The sequence below is a fragment of the Macaca mulatta genome, chromosome 12 (genome assembly GCF_049350105.2).
Source record: "Macaca mulatta isolate MMU2019108-1 chromosome 12, T2T-MMU8v2.0, whole genome shotgun sequence".
NCBI classification, from domain to species: Eukaryota; Metazoa; Chordata; class Mammalia; order Primates; family Cercopithecidae; genus Macaca; species Macaca mulatta.
Window position 1 is genome coordinate 109,581,311 of NC_133417.1, and position 25,215 is coordinate 109,606,525.

The 25,215-nt window shown below is 38.1% G+C and overlaps 1 long non-coding RNA gene across 1 annotated transcript; it reads right to left on the reverse strand.

Moving 5' to 3' along the window:
• Positions 1-240: 240 nt before the first annotated feature.
• On the reverse strand, positions 241-20,653 carry LOC106992697 (uncharacterized). Its single transcript, XR_013402333.1, has 3 exons — positions 20,532-20,653; positions 2,400-2,584; positions 241-295 (listed from the first exon to the last, which is right to left on the reverse strand). It is a non-coding gene; the product is annotated as an uncharacterized LOC106992697 (long non-coding RNA).
• Positions 20,654-25,215: the final 4,562 nt, after the last annotated feature.

A 25,215-nucleotide genomic window follows, 5' to 3' on the forward strand; every position in this document is an offset into this window, starting at 1 on the left:
CCAATTCTCAAGTATAATTTAATACCAGGATATAAAAACATCAGTAGTTAATTAATTATTATTTAGACTTGGCCTTGTTCCAAAAGGACTTAAGATGTAAGAATACTCTTGAAAATATATACAGTGGGTCAAAATGAAATAAAATAAGATTACATGAGAAGAGTTTAGGGGAAATTAAGGTGGGGAAGTTCAATGAAACTGGAAGTTTAGAAAATGTAGACCATGAGAAATAATGCTTACTTACCAGTGATGGATCATAAATTTGTCTCAGAGCTTCTTAGAAACCTGAATAAAACTGGAAACAAAATGGATTTATTATATGATTGACAAGGTCTATGTTGATCTTGCTCACGAAGGGGGAGGGCTATACCAGGTATGGAAATGACACAGATCTTTCTCACGTAAAGATGACTTTGATTTGTTCTAGTCAGGAACTACAAGATACTTATGTAGAATGCAATGATTTTCATAGGCTGATAGCAAGGACTGTTTGTTGCTTATGTAACAGCCATTCCTTGTTACCTTTACCCTTACTGCAAATAACTCCTTCCACCATCACGTGCACACGAACTGAAAATGCTAGATAATGACTCTTGCAGACTCCCCTGGTCATATGGCTTAATCATGGCCAATGGAACCCCAAAAGAAGGATGCTGGGAAGCTCCTGGTTAAGATTTTCCCGTCTGATAAAAAGACACAGTAAGGGAGAAGCTGCCTTTCCTACCTTTGGATTGATTGTAAGAAGACATACCCTGAAAGGTGTCATCATCTTGTGACCAGGAGGGGATGAGCTTTTGAACTAAGCCTATATGCTGAGTTGGGAAGTAGAGCAAGTGTTTCATGAAGTCACAGAAAAAATAAAAGCTCAGATTTCTGCTCCAAAACTAAGATGGGCAAGAAAACGCATGCCAGAATCTAGAAAAAATTTGATGTAAATTTTAAGCAAATAGATCTGGATGAGAAACATCTACTCAGGTTTCATAGAGATGTTTTTTTTATAAAGAAAGATGTTTTTTATGGTCCAATTAGAAAAGCTAAGTAGTTTTTCCACCCTTACTATATGATGTCATTCTATGAAATGAGCAGAGGCCTGTTGGCCTTGCCCTTCCTTTCCACCTTATCCTTCTACATCCATGTTGAGAATGAAAACCCCTATAAACAACTGCATTTGTGAGATAGAGTGGACTGTAGGAGGGAGAAGAGGCAGCAGCATAGATGAGCTGGGAGAGGAAGGTCTTAAAATCCTCATAGGTAAAGTCTATGGGAGAAAATAGGCAGATAACGATCACTGCAGCAACACAATCTCTTGTTTTTCAAGCAGTAAGCCGACTTGGGTACCAAATAACCAGGCAGTAGGTGATGGAGGAAATGACACCCTGATAGAGCAGTGACACCCTAAAAACTCTGATAGAGATAGAAAATTAGACTAGAAGATGTTTGTGTCAACCTTCCCTCCAGCTCAAGATCTGAGAAGGGAGTTCAACCATCAAACAGCTAGGCAAAGAGAGTAATTCACTCACCCTGTCTTGATAAACATGAAGTCTGGATATATTTATCCATGTTCTAGCATAAATAAAGATACTAGAAGCATGAATGAGACTGGTGAAAACATATTATAGCAGAAAGAAATGGAAATATTTGACTCAAGGGGGTTCATCTCTGAAAATGATCTATGACGCGATTAAGAAGACTATCAAGAAACCATTGGGAATCCTTGAAAGAATGCCAAAAGACAGGCCACTAGAAATCAGGAGCTTAAGGAGAAAGATAACTCAGATTAAAGGTGAAATTAAAATTCAGATTAGTGAAATTAACAAGGAGCCCCAAAGATCTAAAAAGATCTAAATGGGACTTCCAGGTAAAGATGGAGCTTTGAACAAACACATCTAATTTTGTTCCCTCCCCAAACCCTTATAACACTATAATAGAGAGATTTTTGTTTGGTCTTGTTTTCATATAGCAGTCCACATGGGTACAGAAAATGGAAGCAAAGAAAATAGTGGCAAAATTTTGATGCTGTAAAATAGACAGACATATGGAAACAGACTTAACAGATCTGAGAAAGCGAGCGGAATCCTCAACTATAGGTAGGGAAAGCTGAGAACCAACCCAGTTTACACCACAGTCCCCCTCCAGAGACTCAGAAATTAGCAGCACTAGTCCTTCTGGAAGCCAGGATGAAAGAGGGCAGGACAAAAACTTAGGAGGATTGAGAAAATTAGGAAGAAACTAGATCTCTGTGCCTTCCCTCTCCCTTAGACTGCCACTGGATGCTGTCTCTTCTCCCGAGCAGAAGCCTGGAGGTTTATATTATAGACAGGGTAAAATAGAAACTCTCAGCTTGAAGACAACAATGGAGACCTCTCAGGTTTTGTACCAAAAATAGGAAGATTAAGTACCTGTTTGCATACTGACTGCTGAGCACTAGTTTCTTCTTCCATTGGCTCCCAGAAGGGAACTTTATTTCCCATGAAAGAGATGGATGAGTCTTCTCTGGGGGACATGATCATTCCGTGGTGCTGAAAGCCCCCACCATATAGTTGGCTCTCCTTTTCTGTGGCTCCTCATCCACAGATTCAATGAACTGCAGATTGCAAATATTCAGGGAAAAAAAGGTGCACATAAAAAACCCAATAAAATATAACAAATATTTGCATAGCATTTCAATTGTATTAGGTATTATAAGTAATCTAAAGATGAGTTAAAGTAAACAGGAGGGTGTGCACAGGTTATATGCAAATACTACACTCCATTTTATACAAAGGATTTGAGCATCCGTGGATTTTGGTTCCACAGGAGTTTTGGACCAATCCCTGCTTATACTAAGCGATCACTGTATTGACAATGGGAATAGTAAGCACTCTGCAGTGATTCACAGAGGATAGTCTGCATCTAGGTACTCAGAGTTTCAGGCAGCCGTTTAGCCCTCTGCTCTTTAATATAAGCAAACAATCAAGGTTTTCCATAAATCCAAGAAAAGCAGGTAGTATGGTGGGGGATGGGGGAGGAGAAAACAAGAGAAAAAAGGAAACTGGATGAAAAAGGCATTGTGCAGGGAAAAGAAAATATTAAAAAGTAAACTGTAATGAGTATCTTTCAAAATATAAAAGATTTGTATACATGAAACAAGAACAGGGTGCCCTAAAAATGGAACAAAGAAACAAACAAACAAAAATAATAAAGCTTTGGGTATAAAATGCTATGGACAAATGTAATTTACATGAGTGTTAGAAAAAATCTGAATGACGCTGTGAAACCCTGAATCAGTCATATGAAAGTTAAACTTGAAAAGTGTTCCTGGATTGCAGAAGCAAAATCAAAGAGATTTAAATGGCAAACAGAGGATAGATATGGAAGATATGTAATGGAGAGCAAACACAGATCACTGGTGTTCTCAGATCAGTATAAATAGAAGATAAACCAAAGCGAAGATGAGAAAAACATTTCTGAGCTGAAAAAAAGATCTGTATTTACTGATTGAAAGCACCCACTACATCGAAGCAAAATGATTTTTGAAAGACCCAAATGAAAGTACATCCTGGCCAAACTTGAAAACTTAGAAGAATGAAGGGGATTTATGAGCCCCTTGTCAAAACAAAGGAATAGATTAAAAGAAATACAAGTAAGACTGACCTCAAATACCTTTTCTGCAACTCGACATACCAGAAGACAGTGGACTTATGTCTATAGAATTTTAAAAATAAACAATGGCCGGGCGCTGTGGCTCATGCCTGCCTGTAACCCCAGCATTTTGGGAGGCCAAAGCAGGCGGATCACCTGAGGTCGGGAGTTCGAGACCAGCCTGACCAACATGGAGAAACCCCGTCTCTACTAAAAATACAAAATTAGCCATGCATGGTGGTGCATGCCTATAATCCTAGCTACTTGGGAGACTGAGTCAGGAGAATCACTTGAACCCGGTGGGGCAGAGGTTGCAGTGAGCTGAGATTGTGCCATTGCACTCCAGCCTGGGCAACAGAGCGAAACCCCATTAAAAAAAAAAAAAGAAAAGAAAAAAGAAACAATTATCATGTAAGAAATTTGTACCTAGTTAAATTTTGTGTGTGAAGGCAACAGAAGAAAGTACTCACAAATATGCAATGTATCATTCATGTGAAAAAAAATTATTTGAAGCCGTAATTGAAATGCCTGAGAGAAAGAACAAAATTTTCAAAGTTTCAAAATATGAAGATAATTGTATAAACCATCTGGCTGCAAACATTGAACCGTTTAGAATTGAGAGATATCCAAATTAATTTTTGTAAATGTTATTCTAAAAGTGGATGCCAATTTCAAAACTCATTTTTAAATTAGAAGATATATAATGTTTGGAAGGAAAAAAGAAGTGCGGGTGGGAAGATAGAAGTGAAAGAAGAAAAGGGAGAGGGAGAGCAAAAAAGTTCACTTAACGTTTTGATTACATGAATGATGACAGAGAGGTGGTAGGATAAGTCTTAAACTACTGAGTTTAAGCACAACCTAAAATTGTTCTTAAACTCAATAGTTGTCAAATGTTGTTGTGCATTGGAATCAGCTGGGGATCTTTATGAACCACTGATGCCTGGCTTTCACCCTCCCATAGTTTCATTTAATCGGTATAGGGTGCCAGAAAGCTCCTCTGCCACTTCCAATGTGCAGCAACATTTGGGATCAACCGGCTTAACTCAATAAATAGAAAAAAGTAAGAATGGCAAGTAGATTTCAGCTTGTGTTTCAGCCCTTCTTAATTGGCAATGACTGCCTTAGGGCTTTGCTGGGGTCATATCAGGCTCAATGGGAAACTGCTCTGATTCATTTATACTGTCTTCACTGGAAAAGGAGAGAATGACATCACACACTGGCCATCCCTGGGTTGAAGTAGATTTCTAAATTAAAGTAACAATTAATAGATTTAAAATAGGCTGGGTGCAGTGGCTCACGCTTGTAATCCCAGCACTTTGGGAGGCCGAGGCGGGCGGATCACGAGGTCAGGAGATCGAGACCATCCTGGCTAACACGGTGAAACCCCGTCTCTACTAAAAATACAAAAAATTAGCCAGGCGTGGTGGTGGGCACCTGTAGTCCCAGCTACTTGGGAGGCTGAGGCAGAAGAATGGCGTGAACCTGGGAGGCGAAGGTTGCAGTGAGCCGAGATTGTGCCACTGCACTCCAGCCTGGGCTACAGAACGAGACTCCGTCTCAAAAAAAATAAAATAAAATAAAATAAAATAAAATAATGATAGGTTCCTTCAAAAATATTGGAGAAAGTAAAAGTAAAAATCATATAGTCATATAAAAGGCATTAAAAAGGAAGGAAGGAAGGAAGGAAGGAAGGAAGGAAGGAAGGAAGGAAGGAAGGAAGGAAGGGGAAGGAAGGGGAAGGAAACATAAGGAGAAATTTTTTAAACGGTGGTGAAATATGATCAAATATGTTCATGAAGTCTATAAATACAATTGGGGGAATCCCCTTCTTTAAAAGAGACTATCTTTAGATTGTATAAGAGAAGGGAAATCCATCTATGTGACATTTTCCAAAGACCCACAAAATTACTAAATAAAAAATACATTAAAAATTACATTAAAAAATTAAAATGTGGCAAACATATCAGGCAAATACAATATGAAAGAATTCCAATACTAACAACAAATATAATAGAAATTAAAGTAGAAATATTAAATGAGGTAAAGATGTCCTGTCAGAAAGGATATTTTACAATGAATATAAAACTGTCATGAAATTTTATTCATCAGATAACATTATATCAAAATACAAAAAGTGAAATCTGCTATAAATTAGAAATGGACAGAAGTGCAATATCAATGGACATTTTAACATACCTCTTTCTCTTTTTGACAGGCTAATAAAAATATAAATCAGTTGATACACATAATTATAAAATATACCTTTATTTTCAATACTAATATAACACCTACTAAAAAATAAAAAGATCATGCATCAATACAATTAGAAAAAGGCAAAAGTATATAGTTCCTGTTCTCATTTATTGAATCAAGGAGAAAATTAACACTACAATTAAAAAAAAACAAATTAACAATGATGAGAATAGTACATATCACAAATGCCCTACGACAGAGGTGACTATGAGAAGAATGTCATTTCAAGAGGAAAGTTTAGGTTGACGCTGAGAGCGATGGTGACTTCAGTGTATAATAAAATCTACCCATGCCTCTTATGTTCCTTCTTCCGAAGAAAAAGTCTTGGATTCCAATTCTACCCCTAGAGCTACAGTGATAGTCTTCTCCTTTCTTCTTCATTTTGGATTTTTTGAAAATTTTTAAATTCTGCTCTGTGAAATCAGTGTGAACAGAATGAAACAAAAAAAAGCTACAGACTGGGAGAAAAATATTTTGTAAAACATATGTCTGATAAAGGACTTGTATCTAAAATACATGAAAACCTCTTAAAACTCAACATTAAGAAAGCAAACAACCTACTTAACAAATGGGCAAAAGATCTGAAACAGATACTTCACTACAGAAGTATACAGATGGCCCATAAGCATATGAAAAAGATGCTCGACATCATTTATCATTAGGGAAATGCAAATTAAAACAAGAAAGCAACACCAGTGCATACCTATTGCTAAATGACTAAAATCCAAAAAAACTAACAGTTCCAACTGCTGGTGAGGATGCAGAGCAACAAGAACTCTCATCCATTGCTGGTGGAAATGCAAAATTTACAGCCACTTTGGGAAGACAGTTTGGCTGTTTCTTACAAAGCTGAACAGAGTATTACCATACCAAACAGCAATTGTGCTCCTAGATATTTACTAACTGATTTGAAAACATATGTCCACATAAAAACCTGCATGCAAATGTTTATGAGAGCTTTATTCATAATTGCCAAAAACTAGAATAACCAAGATGTCCTTCAATAGGTCAGCTGATAAACAAACTGTGGAACACCCATACAACTAAATATTATTGAGTAATGAAAAGGAATGAGCTAGCAAGTCATGCAAAATATGGATGAATTTTAAATGCAAGTTCTAAATGAAAGAAGCCAACCTGAAAAAGGCTATGTATTACATGATTCAATTTACATGACATTTTGGAAAAGGTAAAACTATAGATATGGTAAGCAGATCAGTGGTTGCCAGTGTTGCAGGGAGCCAGTGGGGAAGGGCTGGATAGGTAAAGCACAGGAGATTTTTTTAGGATGGTAAAACTATTCTGAATGATACTGTTACAGTAGGTAGCTAGTCAGGCATAAGCAGGGTAGGAGAGGGCTCCTCCTCCCTACCCCCAACCAGGAGTGTCAGGTGACTGTCAGCTGATGGTCAGGTGGTTATTAACTGTCTCTCTAAAATAATAATTGGTCATAGCTGGCGCCAGGGCAAGGCAGTCTCCCAATAGAGGAAACCTGAAACTGGTGATCAGCAGTTTCTTAATAAGATCTCAGGAGCTGGGTGAGTGGGCTCAAGCATGCACATTAAGAGGCAGACTGGCAGAGTTTAACTGGTATATGACCTTCTAGGAAGATTCAGCTGGTAAGGGAAGAATGCCTCAAGGGAGCACGTGTACAAGTCCAGTAAACACACTGCACAGCCTCCCCTCCCAAATGCTAGCAGACCACTGTGCATGTGGACAGCCCACCCCAAGGGAAGAACCAGGGAAGAAGAGATGCAAGACCCCAGAGGCATGCCAACGGATCAAACCCCAAGTCAAAGGTTAAACAGGGCACTCCATCTTGCAAGTCACCTGCTTGGCCCTCTTCCAAGTGTACTTTACTTCCTTTCATTTCTGTTAGAAAGCTTTTTAATAAATGTTCACTCCTGCTCTAAAGCTTGCCTTGGTCTCTCTGTCTGCCTTGTGTCCCCTCAGTTGAATTCTTTTTTCTGAGGAGGCGAGAATTGAGGTCGCTGCAGACCCATACAGACTCGCTGCCGGTAACAATACTGTAAGGGTGGTTCCATTGCATGATGCATTTGTCAATACCCATAGAACTTTATCACAAAAAGAGTGAACCTTAATGTATGTGGATTTAACAACAACAACACAAATCATTAGGCAGATGGGGCATCCTAGGATGGAATGACAAAATAGCTGCATCTCAAAAGCATATAACAGCATTACCAATGTGTCAAACATCATGGAAGAGGGTAGGGGGAAAGATACTGACCCAAGTAACTCTGGAAATGAGTGGGGTCTGTAAGGTCAAATGAAAGTGCGCAAAACCACTATACTCTAATTGATAAAGTTGTTCCACATAGAAGTGTGGAGGTTTCCAGATGAGCAAGGGCAGAAGGCTAGAATGAGCCATGTGGAAATGGATAAGAGTTGGAGACATCAGTGTGAACTCATGCTGACATGAGAGACAAAGAGAGAAACATTTATAGATATTTGTCTATATATTTGTCTATATATGAGCTAGTATGCACACATCTATTTCCTTCCTCTGTTAGTTGAGAGGGAGTAGAAAGAAAGACACCCCAGTAGCAACAAGCATACCTCACCCAGATTTAGTTTATAATTCCATTCTTCAATAAAAGGAACCAGGTCTCCTGGGAGAAATGACTATTGCAAGCCTGAGGAAAGAAATATACAAGATGGGTCTGAAGTATCTTGTAGTGACAGAAATTAAAGAAGTGGAAAAAAAAAAAAAAACAAAAACGCCACAATAACAGTGGTATGTCAGAGAAACAGAAGGGCTAATTGAAAGAACTTTCAGTGGCCACAGCCAGAACAATTTCAGAGGAACAAAATAAATAAAGTAGCATTGTTTATAATCAACAAGAGACAAATCTCCCAAACAGCATTCCAAATAATTTCTGCACATATTCTGCCTTCAAGTAGGTGAGTATAAATCCCATTTCTTAAGGGTGGATTGTGCATAGTGACTTTCCCACAAAGTGTACATTATGGACGGGGAGGGGAAGAGAGGAACTTTACAGTGAAAGAACCTGACAAACGCAGTCTTAGTAAGGTCATTAAGGTTAACATCAGCAGTGATAAGTTATGCTGATAGAATGTGTCCTTGATATGATGCGATGAGAATGGCACCTTATCTCTGTGGTCTTCCTCCCTAAAACCCAAACCCCAATGTGATCATGACAAAAACATCAGATAATTCTATGTGAGGGACATTTATAAAATAGCTCATCAGTACTCCTTAAAATTGTCAAGGTCAACAAAAATAAGGGAAGTCTGAGAAACTGTCATAGTCACCAGGAGCCTAGGGAGATAAGATGACAAACTTTAATGTAGTACCTTGCTTGGGATCCTGGAACCATAAAAGAACATTAGGTAAAAATGGAAGAAATCTGAATAAATAAACTATGGGCTCAAGTTAATAACATATCAATATTAATCATCACAAATGTACCATACTAACGTAAGATGCTCATAGGGGTGAGTGGGTGAGAGGTATATGGGAACTCTCATATTCAAAACTTTTCCATGAATCTAGATCTATTCAGAAACCTATTTTACAATCTTTAATAAGAACTAAAATCTAAATCTCTGTAGTGAAAAATCTATAGATTGCATTACACTGATGTTACTTTGTACCTGCTATCTCCAGGGTCACCTAGCCACCGATAAGAATGAACCAACTGAGAGCCAGTGCCAAGTGCCAGACTCTGAATCTGGGCCAAATAGACTGAAACCCTTCCCCCACATCTGTTTAATGTTTTTGACATTCCTTGCATCCTCCTTGCTGAATCTCCATAAACTAAAACCAAAACTGCTGCTGTCCTAAAGCACCTGCAACTCCTCCTCACCCCATTCCCTCCAATCAGATCCCTCAGATGTAGACAACAGCATCAATCAGGCTCAATGGGATGTGATGATCAGTTAATTTCCCCTATTGCTAGCTCACTCCTTCTTCCCTGCTGGGAGCTTACAGCATGCTGAGTGGCCAAGGCCAGGCTACTTATGATAGAGTTGATTAACCAAATTAACCAAGTGTTTTGCTTGTGCATATTTACTTCCCACTGTTTACTCTTTGGCCATTTTAGTACTTGTAAACATATACCAAAGGCAGCAATAGCAACCAACCCTGAGCCTTCGACATGGCATCATACATTGAGGGGCACAAAATTTATACATGTATATGTGTTAAAAAGAATCTTCAAGAAATCACATTAAACTGTTAATAATGGCTACTTCTGGGAGGAAGAAAGGGAAGGGATAAGAAAATAAATTTTGCTGCATTCTTTTATTTGCTTTTTATTTACATCTGTAAGGATTTATTTTTATGCATTTCTACACTGGATTTTTTTCTACAGTGAACACAATAGTACTTTGGTAATTAAAAACCTACTTTGACTGGGGTATATACACTGTTAGTTAAAATTTTTGGTGCTGACTCTCAAGAAATAATTTCTATTGTACAATGTGGATAGAATTCAAGGAATTTCAGGGGTGTCTTATATCATTATGGCCAAGGGTAAAGGTTAATGGAAAACTAGTATAACCTACAAATAGGCTCTCTTAGAACTCAGAACTACACCAAGCAAAGAAACTAGGCAAGATAAGGTTTTGAATAAAGGTGAGACGATGATGGAGTAGATAACGAAGAAGGAAGGTCATAAGTTGCACCAATAGCATTAAGAACTATAGCTTCCGTTTCTGTGCCCTTGCTGCTAGAGTGTTCAAAGACTTAATAATTTCATCCATCATTTTCCCTTTTCTCTTTTCCCTTTGGATTAGGAACTATCACTGTTCTTTGTATCTTTTTTCTTCCTTTTCTTCATACTACTATATATCAAGTATGATGGTAAAATTATTTGATTCATTCACTGGTTGAAGAAAAGAGTGAAGAAGGAATCACAACAAAAGTACAGAAGAAATGCACATCTGAGGGAGATCATGGTTTGAAGGGAGTGGTCCATTGACTTCCTGCACCTACATATTGCTCTTGGTGTGTCTTTGGGTTACTTCTTGTTGGAAAGTGTTTATGACTGCCTAGAGGAGTTTCTTTAGAGTTATGTGTGTTGACAAAATTATGTGTGCCCTGAGCAATCAAAGGGTAAAACAGCAGAAAATGTGGGTGTTTCTTCCCAGATACACATACAATTCTAGATAAGTCATATATCAAAAGTCAAAGAAGTCATATATCTCCTTTAAGGGAATTCCCCAACTTATAGGGGTAGGATTCCTTAGTGGTCGTGGTTCTATTCTGTGATCCTGTCCTTTTGGCTGTGACAAATTGAAACAATTCTAAGTCAGAACTGATTAGTGATGGTCAAGAGGGTGGTGTCGTGTGATTTAAAAAATGGCTGCTGAGGACTCATGCCTTTAAGGAAAGGAGAAGACTTTGCGCACTGACTGGTCAGACATCTCCTAAATTATCCTTATTAATTTTGGTAAAGGGTATTCAGTGGTATATGGTAAGATCAATACAGAATTTTCCTTTCAGAAAAATACAAGAAAATACAGCAGTAATGTAAATAATGATTTAAAGTTCTCCCAGAAAGGTATGTCCCTATTAATGTATACCTATGTATAATGTATATATAATGTATATAAGATTTTTCATAGCACAGATATATTAGCTATATACAAAATAATTGACTTCATATACAAATCAAAACAGAAAAGGAGTGAGTTTGAGAGAGTAACAGGATAAGGATATTTTATTTTTTAGATATTTCAACTTTAGTGAGATCTAATTTACATACAACAAAATGTACATCTAACCCATGTTAGATGTACTTTTTGATGCATTTTAACAAATAAATATGCACATTTAGTAACCCAATACAATCAAGACAAAGCATTTCCATCACTCTCCAAGATTTATGTCTCACACTCATAATTTTTTTGAAAATTATTTTTTTAAAGCTGCTATGAACACATGTTTACAAGTCTTTGTATGGATATTTTAAAAAATTTTTCTCAGGTCCAATCTTAGAAGCTGAATTTCTGGGTTGTATGGTAAATGTATAGAAATTGCCAAGATGTTTTCCAAAGTGACTGCACATCATTCTACATTCTCACCAGGATTTTATGAGTTCAGTTGCTCCACATCTGTATTAGTTCATTCTCATGCTGCTAATAAAGACATACCTGAGACTGGGTAATTTATAAAGGAAAGAAGTTTAATTGACTCACAGTTCCACATGGCTGGGAAGACCTCACAATCACGGTGGATGGTGAAGGAGGAGCAAAAGCTCGTCTTAAATGGTGGCAGGAAAGATAGCGTGTGCAGGGGAATTGCTCTTTATAAAACCATCAGATCTTGTGAGACTTCTTCACTATTACAAGAACAGCATGGGAAAAACCTGCCCCCATGATTCAATCACCTCCCACCAGGTCCCTCCCACGACACGTGGGGATTATGGCAGCTATAATTTAAGATGAGATTTGGATGGGGATACAGCCAAACCATATCAACATTCTTGTTAACACTTAGTATGTCAGTCTTTTCCATTTTAGTTGCTTTAATGAGTGTGTAGTAGCATCATATTATACTTTTAATTTACATTTCTCCAATGACTAATGAAATAGATTTTTTTCATGTGCTTATTTTCCATTCACATGTTTTCTTTTATATAATATAGGTTCAAATCTTTTGCCCAGTTTTTATTGCATTGTCTTCTAATGATTGAATTGTATGTGTTCTTTATATATTCTGGTTACAAATCCTTTGTTAGATATACGTATTATGAATATCAGCAATCAGTCTGAGGCTTATCCTTCTATTTTGAGAATGCTTTATTATAAAGAGAAAAAATGTTAATATTAAGACCAATTTATTAATATTTTTCTTTTATAATTAGTGCTTTTTGTGTCTAAGGAATCTTTGCTGATTCTAAGGTCACAAATCTTTTGCCTATATTTTTTCTAAGGGTATAATTTTTAGCTTTTATTCTTAAAAACATGATCCATTTAGATTAACTCTAAAGGGTCAAAGTACAAGCAAGGAAGAGGTCAAAATTTGTTTCCTTTATCAACATCCTGTTTCCAATATTCAATCATTGGTTAAAGTGACAACTTTTTTCATTGAATTACTTGGGCATGTTTGTTGGAAATCATGTGTGGGTCTGCATCTGTACTCTTCATTCTGTTTTAATGATTTATATGTTAATTCTCACAAAAATATTACCATGTCTTGATTACTTTAGGTTTATAATAAGCCTTGAAATCAGAGCGTATAAGTCATCCAAATGTGCTCTTCTTTTGCAAAATTGTCTTGGGTATTCTAGATCTTTTAAATTTTAGAATTAGCTTGTCAATTCTACATAAAACCCAGCTGGGGTTTTTATAGGGGTTGCATTAGATGTAAAGATCAATTTAGAGGAAAATTCTTATTTGATCTTTGATATACTTCCTCATCTGTTTATGTCTTCTTTAATTTCTCTTAGCAGTGTTTGGTTTTCAGTGTACAGATTTTACATATAACTTGTTAAATTTATGTCTAAATATTTCATGTCCTTTGATATGTCTAATGGTACATTTTAAATTATTTTTTCAGTTGTTTATTGATAGTATATAGAAATATGTTTGATTTTTAATATTGTATACTGTGACCTTGAGAAATTTGACTTATTAGTTCCAGTTTCTTTTTTAACCTACTTTAGAATTTTCTACATACATTGGTCTGCAAATCAAAACATCTTTTTCAAATCTGTATGTATCAGACTGCTTTTCAATTCTGTATGGCTTTTACTTAGTTTTCTCCTCTTATTGTATTGGCTAGCTCTTGCAGTACAACCTTAAATATAAGTGGTGATAGACAATCCTGCCTTCCTCTTCATATAAGGGAAAAACATTTTTTATCACTAGGAGTGATATTTGCTCCTTTATTTTTTAAATAGATGCCCTTTGCCGTATTGAAAAAGTTCTCTCTATTCCCAACTTGCTGAGAGATTTTATCAAGAAGAGGTATTAAATTTTGTCAAAATGGGTTTTTTTCTGCTTCTGTTGAGAGATTTTTATGTGTTCCCCCCCTTATTATGTTAATGGAGAATTGCATTAATAGATTTTCAAACGTTACAACAACCTTGCTTCCTGAGAACAACCCTTTTTGGTCATTATATATTATGCTTTTTATATACTGCTTTGCCCTATATCAAGAATAAGTCAAGGATACATATTGTAGGTCTTAGAACAATCACTGAAAATATAGAACAAAGAGGCTTAGAGAATAAGACAATAGTGGAGTTGGAATTCATTACTGGAGTTGTTTCTCTTCATATCTTTCTCTTCTCCAGTACTTTTTCTTATAAGACAAATCCCAGCTACCTCATCCTGCCCAAATTCCAAACTCTATCTTTTAAACTTAGTAAGACCACTGTATTCCGCTTGGGTTTTCCTTCCCTGGGAAAGGAAAGCAGAAAGCTAAGGGATGAGTGTTCTGTGTTTAAAAGAGCAAAGAGTTAAATTGATGATTGTTTTACATTCATGCATTAATTAATTTTTTTCAACAAACATTTTTAGAGTTAGGCCTTAAATATCTAGGCAAAGATACTTAATTTTTATTATAGCATTTAACATTTAAATTCTTCTGTCATTCAAAAAATATAAATGCACTACCCATTGTGTAGTACATTTATATGTTTGGGACATGTACTAATGGAGAAATATAAATGTAGTTGGACTAGAGATATCTTTTTAATGCCAGGAAATGCCCTCAGATAGAAAGCCAGTGTGAGTTGCAGTGGCTCACCCCTGTAATCCCAGCACTTTGGGAGGCCATGGCAGGCTGATCACCTGAGGCCAGGAGTTGGAGACCAGCCTGGCCAGTGTGGTGAAACCCCGTTTCTACTAAACATTACAAAATTAACTGGGCATGGTGGCATGCACCTGTAATCCCAGCTACTGGGGAGGCTGAGGCAGGAGAATTGCTTGCATCCGGGAGGTGGAGGTTTTAGTGAGCCAAGATCGTGTCACTGCACTACAGCCTGGGCGACAGAGTGACTCCATCTAACAACAACAAAAAAAAAAAGTCACTGTGAGTCTAGGGCTCCACTTGTTTTTGGCCTTCTACTATGGATCATAGTACTCTATTGCCTATTGTCTAAAAATGGCTGGAAAAGTGTCTTGCTTTCTAGTTATTTTCATTGGGAGGGAAATTCTAATACCAGTAATTACAATAATGGCCAAAAATGAAAATCACCTAATAGTGACTTTTAACAACATAGTCATTCTACGAGTATTCATGTACAAGTAGGTAATATTAATACATAAGCCTGTGATGTTACTGTCACCTGGAATACACAGCATCAGAGATTTGAACATTTTTTTAACAGAAGTAATTTTTTAAATGGCATAAAAATAAACTATCTTTGTCCAGATACTTGAGGCCTAACTATAAAAATGGTGTAGGTGAAATGATGGCTTGACAAGGAAAGTTCAACTCAAGATTGGGTAGCTATCCTTTAAAAACCAGTGAAAAGAAAAATCCAATTGAGAGAGGGAACATGACTAAGCCAGTTAAAAACGTACTTGTTAATTACTGAAAAACAGTGACCAAAGTTGGGGGTTTTTAAAAGATAAAAGTGAAATTAACTACTTTGAAGCAAGTCACTGAGGGGAAGAAATGATGATCATTAGTCTGAGAACGTTTAGGTTAAGGCAGAGGGCTAGAGCCTCAGACGCCTTGAGAACTTTTCTGATTTAAAGATTCTATGATTAAAAACAAAAATTTTAAAAGCCATTGCATTAATAGGCCTCATTTATAAGCCATTAACTGAAGTATCACCTATCGACATCCTATTTCTAGTTTTTAAGAAAAGGAAAAGGAAAATCTTTTCTTCGTTGTGTAGTGCATTTCTATATTTGGGACATGAACTAACGGAGGGATGTAAATGTAGATTGGACTGGAGATACGTTTTGTAAGATATTATAAAATCACACCATTATTATAAATACCACTCTACTTACTTTCATATTGCTCATCTCATCAATTCTTCTCTACTTTCCTGTATTTGAGGAAAAATAAGTAACTTTCTGCATAATTCTCTATGCCTTTATTTTTTACTTTTTCTTACTTCTAAACAGCAACCACAGCTATCAGCAGTAAGCTAAGAGATGAGTGTTCTGTGTTTAAAAGAGCAAAGAGCTAAGTTAATGGTTGTTTTACATTAATGCATTAATACATTCTTTCAACAAACTTTTTCTTCTGCTGGGTCAGGAATGACAAATAGATTTCATATTTAATGTCATCTCCTAGTGACTGATAGTAGCTGATTGGAACCCTATACTGAGAATGAAAACGCCTTTCTGGCTCAGCCAGATTGATTTTCAATTGAATTCTGCCCTAGACAAAGAAGGAGGAAGTAGCACAAAGGTGTATTGCCATCTCTTCACAAGTCACCATACTTGGTTTAAGGGATATTTGGTGTATAAGACGAAATCCTGTTCCTAAAACCAATGGGGAATAATTCTTGGAATAATGAGAACTATAAAAGCAATAATAGTGTATCAATGAGGGCTAGGTCAGACAAACAGAAATCAGAGCCAGGCATTTCAAGTAGAAAGGGGCTTAATGCAAGAGATTGGGCAGTTATAAAGCTATTGGAAAGGTTGGAGGAAAGCAAACCAGAGAAAGCTACCACCTAATCTCAGCTTTGCTTCCAGCTTCCAGAGAGTGAGGAAATTGCAAGATCATTTGAGAAATGCTGGCGCTGATTATAGCTGCCTACCGCACTGAAGTATGTGAAACTGAGCTTCAGGGAAGTCAAGCAATTTATTCAGCCACTCATTTGAAAATGGAGCCAGGAACAGAACTCAGGTCTTCCTCTCAGTTCACCAATCTTTCTATAATACAGCTTTGTTTCTTCTCATTCAACTTGCACTGTCATTGTTCTGATGTACATACCCATGTCTTGATCATTGTTTTGCTATGTCATTTCCTCTCAAGTCCCAGGCTTACTTTTTAACACACACACACACACACACACACACACACACACACACACACTTTCCTGTACTATTAAAACTTATATAGGCTCTTGGAAGTCTTACTTCTGGAGGTTCCACCCTACACCAAAGCAAATGTATTAATGTGCATCTACTTTTTGGATAGAAAAAGTGTGATTTTGCTTTTGAAATAATTTGGCTACAGATCACCAATTTAATTTGAGATTGGCTATGATTTCTTGGCAATTACTTTGCATAGTTGGAAATTCTTGCAAAGTGAGAAAAATTTAACCTTCAAATTGTTTTAAGTGTAATGAAATATTTAGGAGTAGTAAACATGACAATTAATGAAGTTGGTCCAATGTTACATTTTGTAGATGTTTAAACATTTGTTAAATTCAATTTTGCAGTTTTCCTCTTGGAACCAATGCTTTTTTTTTTAGGTCCATAATGCTAAACTCCAGTTTTTCTAGTGCTAGTTGGCAAAGTGGCCCAGGGCTGTCTCTCATGGATATCACCAAAGATAGCTTTCTGTGAGCCTGTATGCACGCTGCTCCCACTGAATGGAATTTCATGGAATTTCAGTCTCATGAGTGGTGCAAGGTCAGAGATAACGAGGTCCACACACATTTGTGTCTGTGTCTTTCCACAGTGGCAGACTTCCACTGATGCTATTTAATCACAAAAGCCATGGACTACATGGTTCCCAAGGAGGCAGTTCTCCTTAGTACTTTCCGTTCACTCAGTGGTCAGAGCCTTGGACACACAGGCTCAAGTCACTCTGCAATGCAGTCAATATTGCAAACCCTATATAATAGTATACTTAATCAATATATAAATGCTATAGATTAAACATCCCACAACAAAAAAAGTAACATTTAACATCAAGGGAAAGGGGATAGGAAAAAGGGGTTAACAAACTAGTCCAGGAGGAGTGACAAAAACAAAAAGCATCTCCTGGTTTGAGCCAAGAGGTCCTTCAGTCTTGCAAGGAAGAGTCTTTGATGTGGACAGAGTCTTCAGCAGGAGAAGCTGGGTTCACCACGAGTGACAGGAAGATGGTGTCAGTTAAGACAGCCATATTGAACTCCTGAAGTCCTGCTCTGTTTATGGCCACAGAGTCCTCTGGTGAGAACTGATAGTGGAAGGGTGTGCTTGCTTATATCCTTATCTGGTTGAATGCAGTCTTTATAAATCAGGCAAAACATCTTATCCCTGTTGGTAAAGTGCCCTATGAAATGTAAGATGGGAGTCTTTTTCTAAGATGGAGTTACTTATGTCAAGGGTGCACTCTATACTTGTTATTCCCAAACCCTCCCAATCCTGGTCACACTCTTCAGGGTTTACCTTCTCATCAGCTCTTTCTTAAATCCACCCACACCACCACCTTCCTGTAGGGTTGATGCCTTCTTCTATCACGAAAAATGTGAAGTTTGATTGAGAGTTATTTATTTACATGTCAGCATCCCTTTTCAAGACAGGAATATTTTGAATGTTGTAAGAGTTTATTATCTCAGCACAGGTCCTCATGCATGTGCAACACACTACTAAAACATTGTATGTTAATGTAAATTCATTAAAGACACATTCAAGGACCTTCCATGTGCAAGATACTAAAGGGAGTTTATCAAAGAAGGGTTGACTACCATTCTTATCTTCAAGACACCTCCAATTTTTCTGAAGAGTTTTAATGTATAAGAATAATTTCATTTCTTAGATTTTAATTTCTTGATGAATTTAGTCACTAGATTCACAATTCTGTGGTCAGTGTTGTAAGCATAAACATTTGTAGTTTATTTTCATATGGCTTCTTTTTGAAATTCAACATGCAAGAAATGTGTGGACAAAAGAATGTGGCGAAGGGGTTAAATTGTGTTATTCTGGCATGTTGACTATTTAAGTTAAAGGCACTTGAAAAACGCAGGTACAAAAAAGGTCACTTTGACCTTCATATGTAAGATGAAATTCTTGCGTGAAAAATGCCCTCCCCATACTAGAAAGATATAACATTTTCCCCAGGATGAGAAATCAAAACCAAGAGAATACTGTACAGACCTTGTTAGAATAACACTTATCTTTTATGCTTTCTTGCATAGTTTAGCTGCTTCTTTGCCCCAGTCACTGTATAAGTAACTGACTCTAACTACTTCTTCAGGTCTTCATTTCCTTCTGAGGACTCCCATGCATGTATAATTTGTATTATGCTTTTCTTCTATTAATCTATGTTATGTCAATTTACCTCTTAAACCCAGCTGGGAACCTAAGAGAATGGAGGTGGAATTTTTCTGCCTCTACAGTGGTATAACAATAATGCGTTACTTTACAGTAGGTTTTAGGATACCAAAACATGTTTAGGTACATAATTTTATTTGATCCATACAACTATGTGGCAAAAGTAGAGCTGGTTATATCATTCCCACTTTACAGATAAATAAATAGAGGTTCAGAAGGCTGACAAAAAGCAGAGTCAGAACTTAGGTCGACATCCAAGCCTAGCTTCACACTGTCACTACACACTTTGCCCCAGGTTCTAGAATGTTAAATTTAAGGCAGAATGGTTATAAATTAGCAAGTTGGATAATTCAGCAGTGAATGTAAATGAGAGTTATAAGATAAATGACATTTAGTGACATTAATTAACTGATTAAATTAAACCTGATATTTTAATCAGAATTTGTTTGTGCAGTGCTAGATAAAATGAAATGTAGTTTAACCTAGTTACTTTAAAAAATTCCAGTTACCATAACAACTTCTTGTGATTTCAATTAAAGGTGGTCTTTTCTTTATATTATTTTTAGAACTTTAGTTACCATAACAACCAGATGCCGTGTATTTGATCAGTTAAATCATTCCCAAAGAGTTAAAATATGATGTTCTCTTGGAAACAATCAAAATATGATAAGTGGTGTGTCAGGAATTAATGCCCAAATGGCAACGCAGACGCAATTTTTCAAGGAGCTCACATGTGAAATAAAAGACCAATGAATCTTCCTTTGTATGTGGGCTTATGATGTTTCTCAGTTACAGAAATCAAAAAGAGATTATTTATCAATTGGAGGAAAGTGGAGATGTCAGGTTCTGGGGTAATATGAATTGTCAGAGCTACAAAGAGAAATGATGTAAATGATAAATTCATTTTCACTGGGTTTGGGGGCTTTGCTGGAAATAGTATTACCAGAGCTTTGCCCAAGCTGGGAGTGGGGAGAGGAGTTTGGCTTTATACAATAGAAAACAGCTCTGCCTTTCCGTGTTCATTTCCTCCCCCATGCCTCACCCTGTAAAGGAGAATTTCTAAAGGAGTCTCTTCCTATCTTAAGAAACTGGTTTCCTAATATCAATGAGAGGAGCCACCACTCCTATACTAATAGGCTCTGCCGTTATTGAAATAGAAATTGGGAGCAAGATGACCACAGGGGAGGTCTAAAGAAAAAAAAATGAAAGCAAGAGAGTTCAGAAATAGGAGAATGGCAGACCAAGAAGATGAAGGAAAGAACACAGGCAAGGGGTAAAGTACAGGATAAGACAGCCCAAGTGAGGAAGGCAGAACAGAGCAAGGGGCAAAACAGAAACCAGCCTAGCAATGAGGAGGCAGAATCAGTTAAGCATGCTGACGGCTATCTACCACCAATCATGTGAAAATACTTCTGACATATTGGGCCCAAATGCATGGCAAACGAACATCAGGAAAATTCCCTTGCTCTCCGAATCAAAGTCCTCACCTGTTTGAGGTAAATTGGCCCTTCCAGGCAGATGTCTTGCTTTATTTGATGGGCAGCCATCCACGTGGAGGTGGTTAAGGACAAAAGATGCATCTGGTTGCCCTGAAGCAAGGGCCAGGTTGCCCATTAAGTGACAAATAAAGATGGCCTCTCCCTGTTATCACCCTCTGCCCATGAAACGAGGAGAGAGCTGCTTTTCTTGCCCACAGCCTGTGCAGAAGCAATAGACGGATGGTGGGAGTGTCAACTGTGGATTCCGGGCTTAATTGTAGTCCTCGTGCTTAATGAGGTTTCATGAGGAGGAGGAGGTGGGGGATTGGTGTGTGCTCCTGTGGCTGGGGGTTATTTAATTAAAAAACAATAAAGCTGCCAGCTGCCGCTGGTTAACAATCTGGAACCCTCCCTTTCTTCCTCCCAGACTTGAACGCAACACAGATACAGCCTCTCTAACCGGCCTTGTGAGCTGAGGCGCTGTTAGCACCCCCAGATCAAACCACCCCGTTTTCTTCCTAAGCTCTTTTTGGTTGCCAAAAACATTGCTAGCAGATCTATGGAGAGTTAAAGATCCCCCTCATAGCCAAATTACGAAAAAGAAAACAAAACTCCTATCTATCCTTTTTCCTTGGTGCTTGTTTTGAGACAAAAAATATACCCTGGAGGCTGGGCGCAGTGGCTCACACCTGTAATCCCAGCACTTTGGGAGGCTGAGGCAGGTGGATCACGAGGTCAGAAGATCGAGACCATCCTGGCTAACAAGGTGAAACCCCGTCTCTACTAAAAATACAAAAAAAAAAAAAAAAAAAAAAAAATTTAGCCGAGCGTGGTGGCGGGCGCCTGTAGTCCCAGCTACTTGGGAGGCTGAGGCAGGAGAATGGCGTGAGCCCGGGAGGCGGAGCTTGCAGTGAGCTGAGATTGCGCCACTGCACTCCAGCCTGGGCGACAAAGTGAGACTCCGTCTCAAAAATATATATATATATGTGTGTGTGTATATATGTGTGTGTGTGTATATATATGTGTGTGTGTGTGTGTATATATATAAAATATATTAATATATATTATATATACCCTGGAATGGACGCAGGGGAGGTGATGCAGAAAAGGGGTATCTTCCGGCTCCTGTCTCCTGTGTCTTATCCTGATATGAACACATGGACGGGGAGGCTCTCCCAGGAAGAATGCATAGTGTCCTACCGACAGGGTTTCTGTCCTCTGTCCTCTGTGTCCAGGACTTCAGCACTTCCAACAATCACCTGGGGAATTTGCTTTTAAAAAATACTGCTTCTTCCAGCACTTTGGGAGGCCGAGCAGATGGATCACAAGATCAGGAGTTCAAGACCAACCTCGTCAAGATGGTGAATCCCCGTCTCTACTAAAAATACAAAAATTAGCGGGCATGGTGGCAGGTGCCTGTAATCCCAGCTACTCGGGAGGCTGAGGCAGGGAATTGCTTGAACCCGGGAGGCGGAGGTTGCAGTGAGCCGAGATCGTGCCATTGCGCTTCAACAAGAGCGGGACTCCGTCTCAAAAAAATAAAAAATATAAAAACCTCAGGCTCTTCCCTGGAGATTCTGAATAAATTAGTGTCTGAATCTGTGTTTTTACCAAGGGCCTTCATTGAGGTTTCTGATCAGAAACGTTTGAAAAATTATCTTCTCATTACCTGTTTACCCGAGGGACCTGAGTGGAGACTGGAGAGAAGGGAGTGAAACGGAAAGTTCCTTCAATGGGGAGGGTTTAGTCTTGCATATATTTCGCAGTTACCAACAAAGGCCCAAAGCCTGTCTGTGATTTTTCTGTTTAAAGAGATACCCCATCTCCTAACACCTCCAGCTCAGCTAGGGAAAAGCAATGTAACACAACTGCAGGGTGGGTTTCTAGGGGGTGACAACTAGGCACTGATTAGCTGTGGTATCTTAACAGCATTCTTGTTTGAAGCATCCCTGTGGCAAATTATTAACACACTATAGTGAGGCTTAAACCAGGAGACACCCCACCTCCTTACTAATTAATCAAACTTCAAAAGTTCACTCCCTAGTAGGTGACAACCATGTCTTTTTGCCTGATGCTGTGTAGGTTTTAGCACTGAAAATCCTATTCTGGGAAACCTCTCAGTCCCAGGCAGACCAGGGCATGGATCACCTCTAGTAACCAGCTCACACTATTGGTGTCTCTCTTTTCTTTCCCCCCTAGCCTAGGTGCATCATGAATTTCACAGGGGAATTGTGAATCTGGGGATACTCAGGCCTCACATGTGCATTCTCTGCACCCCACTTAGCACCCTCCTCAATTTTCTCCTCTTCAGCACCTATCAATTGGCTAAAGAGCCAGCTTATTCTCTTCCAATTGGCTATAGAGCCAGCTTATTCTCTTCCCAGCTTCCAATTATCTTTTCTCCTGCCTAGTAAAAAAAAGTCCTATATTCTCCAAATCGAGGTCTCTGATGACTTTTGACGTCCTTTTAAGTCCACAAAATAGGCTGGCCTAGGATTAAATAATCTTTGTAATCACATTTTATTTGCATTTCAAATGTACAATTTGCATGATATTTGCTTATGCCTCAGTCAGATTGGTTCAGATCTCATCCATATTTATTTAGGGGGAGGGAAACTGTAAGAGCAAAATATTGTGGACTCCTGGTCAGAAAAGCTGACTCCAAATCCTGGCCTTGACATTTATTTGATCAGCAACCTTAGATCAATCAGTTTTGCTTTATGAAAAATTGAGATAGTTGAATTATTTTCCTTCCTAAAAATTATAGGCTGAAGTCCTAACCCCCAGGACCTCAGATTGTGACCTTATTTGGAAATAAGGTCATTGTAGATACAATTACTTAAGTTAGGATGAAGTCATACTCATCTAACTCACACTCATCATTTTGGAGTAGGGTAGGTCCCTAACCCAAAATGACTGGTGTCCTTATAGAAAAGCAAAATTTGGAGACGGACACGCATGCAGGGAGAGCAGCATGTGAAGTGTGGGGTTACACTGCCACAGGTCAAGCAATTCTCAGAAGGCAGGACCAGAAGGTAGGAGGAGAGAAATCTGGAAGGAACAGACCTTTTCCTTGCACCTGCAGAGGGAGCACGACATGCCAACGCCTTGATCTTGGACCTGTACACCTTGGAGTCTCCAGACTGTGAGGTTTCTGTTTAGAAATAAATTTCTGCTATTTAAGCTACTCAGTTTTTGGTTCTTTTTAATGGCAGCCCTACTAAACTAATGAAAATGGTAACACCTACTTCATAGGATTTTTCTGAGAATTAAATATATTTGTGTGAAAGTACTTGGTACATAGGAGTCATTAATGAATAGGAGAAAAAAATAATAGAGAGAGCAGTGAGTTAACAGAAAATGACACCCTTGCAGTTACAGTATCAAGGTTCAAACTCCATTTCCTTCTCTGTTATACCTTATATGGCAACTGCAAACCACTTCAGCCTTTCATCTCTTTGATCCTTATTTCCTCATCTGTAAAATGGATATAATAGTACAAACTTCCTAGGGTAGTTGGGATGATTATGTAAGAGAACATGTGAAACTACATCAACCAGCTTTGTAACGAGAGGCCACGTGGCTTTTGTCCTTGCAATGTAGAAGGCACAAAAATGTAAGCCTCTCTTCTTTCAGCAACTGCCCCTACCTTTGCCCCCTTAGCCCTCGACTGAGGCCAAGAGCTAAGAGCTGACAGATGGATGGAGCTTGAGATCCTGCCAACCCTTTGTGTGTTGGGGATGATGGCACCACAAGGACTTCCCCTTTCCTTTCTTCCTCCCTGCCCACCCCCAATTCAAGAGCAAATTTCATGCTTCTTTCCTGAGGATCCAAAGAGCTATGACTCTGATAGTTAATGGTTTAAATCCCCTTTCCTTTCTTTTTCAGAAGAAACAATTTGATAGCTATAATTATTGCTGCAGACCCTTTTTTATTTTCACAGAAATTAAATATGTCTGTGGTGGTACTTCAATAGCTCAATGCGTTTGCTACGCTATCAAAACCATGTTTTCTCCTACTCTGTTGAGGAAATGAACAATTGAGTGCCAGATTGCAGAACTGAGGTTTTGTTTAATATTTACTGCTGGCAGCCACATTCGCTTCTGCAAAGGTATACTTATACCCAACAAAACCCATGACGGCAATTCACACACAACTTTCCTACAGGAGTAAGCATATGCATACTGAAATGTTTGTCCCAATCTTAAACTAGGATGCCTTTTTACCAAGTGACTCCATTTATGGAAATTTATCTTAGAGAAATAAATATTCAAGTGCACAGCAATGCACAGCTTTGTGTAACCAGCATATTGAATGGAGATTACTTACAATTTTTAAAGCAAAATCCTAAGTTCTAATAATAGGGAATGGATTTCATGAAGTATGGTTCCTTCTATTAGTTACATAGGATTGGCAATCATTGAGCTGAGACTTTCCTGCTACATTATGAAGGTATCAGTTAGTTTCAGCATCACATCCATAAGCAATTTGCCATCTATCAGTGTCTCTTCCCATTTTTTCTATTTCCTACTGCTTCCTGGGCTGTCACAGAATCCATGCCATGGAATTCTCTGGAAGTGCCAACAATCTAATAGAAAGTGGAAGCTCTGAAGGGACACACTACCCTTCTTGGCTTAGATTTTTCTCCAGCAACTTCCATCTCATCAGTCAAGTGACATCTGCCTCAAATGTT